This window comes from Prionailurus bengalensis, chromosome A3 (assembly GCF_016509475.1).
Source record: "Prionailurus bengalensis isolate Pbe53 chromosome A3, Fcat_Pben_1.1_paternal_pri, whole genome shotgun sequence".
Taxonomy (NCBI): Eukaryota; Metazoa; Chordata; class Mammalia; order Carnivora; family Felidae; genus Prionailurus; species Prionailurus bengalensis.
In genome coordinates, this window is record NC_057354.1 from 55,512,606 (window position 1) to 55,518,555 (window position 5,950).

The window sequence follows — 5,950 nt, forward strand, 5'->3', positions numbered from 1 at the left end:
CTGGCCCTGACTGTTAGCAACCTACATAATACCCTGGGTCCTGAGAGTAAAACTACCATAGCTTCCTTGAGTGGGCAGCCGACCGACCCCAGAGGCAGATCTTCACGGGACAGCTTCATATGTCAACAACAAATTCCCTGCTGACCCTGAGAACATCATGAAGGAGGGGGCAAGAGCTGGCACGAAGCTCCCCTTACTCTCAGCCATTTGTGCCCTGCCTACCACTGAGCCTGGCAGGGGGGAGAGGGGCAGGGCTTGGGAACAGGGCTTAGAAAACCCATTGTTCCCCTGCCTTGGGTCAGCTGCAGACAAGCCTGAGACAACAATACCTATGAGGAGGGGCAGAGGAGGAGGGTGGAGCTGGCCCTCCAGTCCTCTCTGGCTGTACTATCAGGACTTCTAGGGCTCTGTGCTGGGGGGGGGGGGGGAGGGAAGAAAAGAAAGAAAGAAGGAAAGAAAGAAAGAGAAAGAAAAAAGAAAGAGAAAGAAAAAGAAAGAGAAAGAAGGAAAGAAGGAAGGAAAGAAAAAGAGAAAGAAATAAAGGAAGAAAGAAAGAACAGAAAGAACGGAAAGAAAGAAAAAGAGCTCTCCCAAAGCGCCCATGTGAACCACATGAGGTGGCCCTGGGGCAGGACACTGGAGGCTCCTTTGGTCTCTGGGACTCGCCCTGCCCTGCCGTTCTCTCCCTTTACAGGAGGCGTCTATCATCTAGGTCTGACGGGACTTGCTTTCTCAGGAAACCTGGTGGGCGAGTCTGGTCAGAGGTGGAGGCAAGTTTCCTCAACTTACAACTTGCTTTGAAACTGACACAGAGAGAGGGCAGCGAATGCTGTCACCTAGAGAAGGCCTCCACGGCCCTTTTCTCTCCTGGTGGACTCCTGAGACTCCCCCTAAGTGACCCTTAGACATTCAAGATGTCAGGTAAGCTGGGAGGAGGAGTTTGATCTGTCCCCTGCACCCAAGTAAATACAAATACATTTTGCTCCTTGAAAAGAAATGTCACCGCTTTAAACTTTCCCCAGCCAGAGATCCAACTAGTTGCATCAGGGTCTCTTGTCAGCAACCTTAACCCATCCTGCCTCTTGTTTCCTTCTTTGTGGCCTAAGGTTGCATTTTAGGGGGGGGGGGGGTTATACAACGCTGCTCATGTCAGCAAACCTCCCTGTCTCCAGCCTCACCCCATCTCCCTGCCCGGAACTGTAGTCGGAAACCACAGACACACAAATTCTCGTTAAAATTTTCTGTTATTCTTCCCGATGGGAAGAGTTGACAAGACATCGACATTAAGTTGCATAAAATACAGTGGACTGATCAGCCAGAATGCATCTCATTTGCACTTGTACGGAGCCAGGGGTAGTGTCACTCCCTCCCTCCAGTTCTCTCTGCCATGCTGGGCTGCCTGGCTGGAATTTCCTAGCCGGCCCCACTCCGGAGGCCATTGGTGAGGTCGGAGCCCCAGCCCAGCCCAGCTCAGGCCAGCCAGGGTTGGGGGGGAGGTGGGAGGGCAGAAGCCTCTGGAGGCCTGGCCCGAGGGTTGAGCCAACTTTGGCAGACCTTCCACTCTGGGCTGCCCCGGGGGGCTGTGAGGCCCTGCTGGGTGGGCGCAGGCGGCTGGAAGCCCCACAGTCTGCAGCTCTTCCGAGGGGCCCCCTCTGGGTTGAATTAAAGAAAGAGGACACCGTGAAGGAGAGGGATGGTCACTGAACACAGTTTATACCCACTTCTACCCTTCTTCCCCAATTTTGTTCTCATCACCTCCTTTGTCGCCAGTGGAGGGGCACCGCGTCCTGATGGGTTCTTCTCCCTACTCATCCTCCTGACCTCAGAGCTTGAGGGCTTCTTCCTTTTCTCCCGCCTGGCCCAGCTGCCCTCCTGGGACCCAGAGTTCCCAGAAAAAAAAAATGCCTTTCTCATCAACTCTCAAAGGCCCGGGCAGCTGCAAGGGGGAGCCTCGGGAACCCAGTGGGGGCACCAGGGGGAAGTTTGGGGTCTTTATGCTGTTCTGCCTCACCATTCACAATCACTCCCCTGCTGCTTTGGTCTCAACTTTCCCGAACAGGGTGCTGGGGCTTCAACTCCTATCCACCAATACCTACCCAGAGCAGGGGCGCCGGGTCACTGCCAAGGTTTGGTGGTGAAGGGAGGCCTGGGGGCAGCGGTGACAGAAGGGCCAGAGGGTATGGGGGGCTCTGGGAGCCTCAGCGGGGGTGGGGGGAGGACTCGAGTGCCCAAGCTTAGCCTCCTTGAAAGCCTCAAAAGCACGTCCCGGGGGCGTCTTTTCCATGGTGTCCTGCTTGCTCTCCTTGCAAAGGCCATGGTGACTCAGACATCTGCCAAACCCAGGAGCTCCCCTTTTCTCCAGCGTTCTTCTTGTCCAGCAGGGAGGCGTGTGGACTGCTTCTGGGCCTCCACTGCCAGGCCTGATCGCAGCCCATGACCTTCGCGGAGGGGTGGAGGCGGGGGGGAACAACCAAGGGCCAGGGATGTTGCCCAGCAAGACCGCGGCCTCACTGCGCCACCGGAGGAACAGCCACCGACGAGGCCCGGCGGACCCAGGCGCCGCCACCCACCCATGCCCGCGGCGGGCCTGCGGGAGCGCAGGGGCCGAGGCCGTGAAGCCGGGCAGCCAGCCTTGCACCATTGACAGCCGGGGCACGTCTGCGGAGCCCGGGGGAACAATCAACGGACTCTATGTCCCGGGAGCTGGGGACACGCCTGTAAGGTGTGTGATAATTTAAAGATCCTTGGTACTACTTTTGCTTGAATCCTTTGTTGCAGCTTTGTCAGCTTGCGCGCCTTCGGCTGCTCCCTCTCCCCGGGCCCGCCCGCCACCACCACAGCACGCTCCCCCCCCCACCCCAGGCCCCCTCCCCCCAGCCCCGTAGAGGGCCTGGCGCTGGGGATCTGCCCAGATCAACTGCCCGCTGCAGATCCTCTCCTGCATAATGCTTGTCCCTTGGTTAGGATTTCCCCTTCGAGCTTGGGGCAGAGGAACTCGGTTCGCACCGCCCTTCGCCTTTGGGGGAGGCTCTCCGGGGACGAACAAGCTTTCTGAATGTGACCTCGGACTGCTGCAGCGGTGGGCTCCTGCTGCTGGCGAATGAGTAGCTCACCAGCCACAGGCCGGGGTGACTGGGGTGGGCACAGCAGGGTGCATGGGGAAGGGGGTCACCTGCCCTCCCAGAGTAAGGACGTGAGGATTCCATCAGAAAGAGCAGGTGGGGATAACACAGAGCTTGGAACTAACTTGGCTTCTACTGGCTCCAGGGCCACCGGATCCCAGCCTCCTTGGGTATAATTGTCCTTCCCCCAAACCCCAAATTAGACATGCCTCCTCTTTGGTCAAAGCACACCTCTAGGTAGGGTATTTAAAGGATACTCTGGCACACAAGAGGTGCAGGTAAACTTACATGCTTCGTTGTATAGGGCTATGCATTTCCCCATAGATTTCCTATTTAATTTGTCTTCATTCCTCCTTTCTAGGCCTTTCTGCCTGCTCATAGCCACTGGGAGAAAAATCAAGCGTAAGCACCTCTCCCTATGTTATGTAACACATTCACACAGGGTTCCTCAAGTTACCATTTTGCCGCAAATCAGCCGGCACAGGGTTTTCTGGCCTTGGGGTGGGGGTGAGAGTGTCAGGGTGAGGCTAATAGAGGTGTGTGTGTGTGGGGGGGGGTTCATTCCCTGGAGACTTTTATTCCCCTCCTTGAAGCCCAGTTCAAGGCCCAGGAACAAAGTGGGGAAGTAACTGATCTGTCTTTTGGTCTCTCCCCTCCCTTTCACCCCCTCCCTTGTAGGTCTTCCTCTTTGATAAATAGAGGAAAGCCGGTGGGATCAGGTACATATATAAATAGTGTTGACCTCCTCGGCCCCTCCTCATTGAAAAGCAGAAAGCCCATTACAGGGGCAGGTTGCTCAGTGCCTTTGAGTATCCACCATTACCACCCCGTGGACTTCACTGGACCCCAGACTACTTACTTGGCATCCCTGTCTTGTTGAAAACATCCAGGACAACTATTAAATAGTTCTCGGAAGAATTAAAGACATTCTTCAGGTCTGAAACATTTTTAAAGCCCTGGATGAAATCTTCAAGGAGCACAAAGTATAATCGGTAGGACCAACTGAGGAAGTCTGAAAGCTTTGTCCCCCACCCCTCCCCAAAGTTAATCAAAGATACTGTAGACGTCATTGTGCTCACTAAGGGGTTTTTCCGCATTGTAACCTACAGATTGTCCAGACCAAGCTACCAAGACATCTATTTTCATTTTGTTAGTTTCTGGGCACTACACTTTCTGATTAGACTTGTTTATTTTTAAAAACTCTACTGGAGAGTTTCCAACCTTGGAGGTGCACATGAAAACGACTCTCCCTCCCAGGTTCTTACAGGGTGGGGGAGGAGCACAAACCTGTCTGGTCCCAACTCAGACCTGGAGGTTGCCCCGTCTGAACCTGGGTGGAGTGAGGGTAGCTGGTTCGGGCACCTTGTATTTCAGTGCTGGCACAAAGTGAGCTCTTTGAAATGAATATCTATTCTATTTCAGTGTGCAATGTTCCAGCCGACTAAATGGGCTTGCCTTCTGCCGAGAGGCAGTCCTGGAGGACACAACTAATGTGCAATCTCCCAGGCAGCTCTTCATCAGAACATCCCTTGTCCTTTTGTTTTTGTTTTCGTATTAAAAGATGTTTTTGCTTTCCTCTCAGTGTCCGTCCTGTTATTTTGTAGCTACAACAATGAAACAGGAACAGTTTATCATTCTTTTTTGTCCTTTGTAACCATGCCTTGTATTGGGATGTCACAAAGCCCCAGATACACCTCAGCGTGCCCTGTGCTTTTGATGTTTACTTGCTACTCCCCGGGTCACCCAGAGACCCACACTTGATTCTGCCTTTCGCCCCTCCCAGATGGTTCTCTCCTGGACAAGGTCCCTCTCCCAGCTTGCAGGGAAAGGGGATTCACTAATTTGCTTCTCAAATTAGAAAAGACCAAACCCAGGTTCTCCAGGTAAGTGATTCTGGCTTATACTGGTGACTAAGATGTTGTGTGGGAGCATCTCCCCAGGATCACGTCTCTCAAGGAGAGAGAACGGCAGGCACGTTTCCACAGACATTTCTAAAACTATGGCAACTAAGTGAGTTTTACGGATAAAATTCTGGTGTATTCCCAGGCAGCTCAAGTTATTTAAATTTTAGTTTTGTTCACATGTATGGGCGCATACAGGCCAACTAGGATTATGTTACCAGCGCATTGCCACTGGACAAGTCTGGTGACAGCAACTCAGATCAACAAACTTATTTTCTGGAGAGTGACAAAGGAAAAAAAAAAGGCTCCCCATACCTTTAAAATTGTTATTTTATACTGTTTAACACCCCCCACAGCCAGGAATTGGCCAGACTTCCCTGCTTCCTTTTCTAGGAACAGGTAACTAACCACTCTCCCCTCCTCCAAGACTTGGCTATTTTTAAAAGCTAAAATTTCTCTTTCCAAAGGGAGGAAAAGGAACGAATTACATTAATGAATTACGTACACGGAATGTGACTTGTCTGGGACAATTGCATTTGTAAATAAATGGCTTCCTGTTTATTATGTACCTTTTACTGAAAAATGAACTCTAATGTCTCTGAGCACTTAACAGAGCACATATTTCAACTTATGGTTTACTTTCCACTTGTTCTTTTTTTTAACTCACTAGAAAGAAATCGGGTAAAACCTGAGTCAGTCGAGGTGTGGGGGTCGTTATCCTTCAGCGTCCATACTGACCTGGGGAAGAGCCACCTCTAAAGTTCTCACGTTTGCCAAAGTGTAAGCAAAGGGGGTTGGCTCCCTGGGAATGTTATTGGAACCAATCTGGAGAGTTTCACTTTTGCCCCTGGGTCTTTCTAAAGAGGACCGCGGCCTCCTTTTGCAGCTTCCAAAGCGAAGCCGGCGCGGAATCCTCTCGGCGGGTAG

General features: G+C 52.4%; 1 long non-coding RNA gene across 1 annotated transcript; it reads left to right on the forward strand.

Moving 5' to 3' along the window:
- Positions 1–503: 503 nt before the first annotated feature.
- Positions 504–4,697, forward strand: LOC122496673. Its single transcript, XR_006300894.1, has 4 exons — positions 504–2,722; positions 3,484–3,524; positions 3,801–4,114; positions 4,545–4,697. It is a non-coding gene; the product is annotated as an uncharacterized LOC122496673 (long non-coding RNA).
- Positions 4,698–5,950: the final 1,253 nt, after the last annotated feature.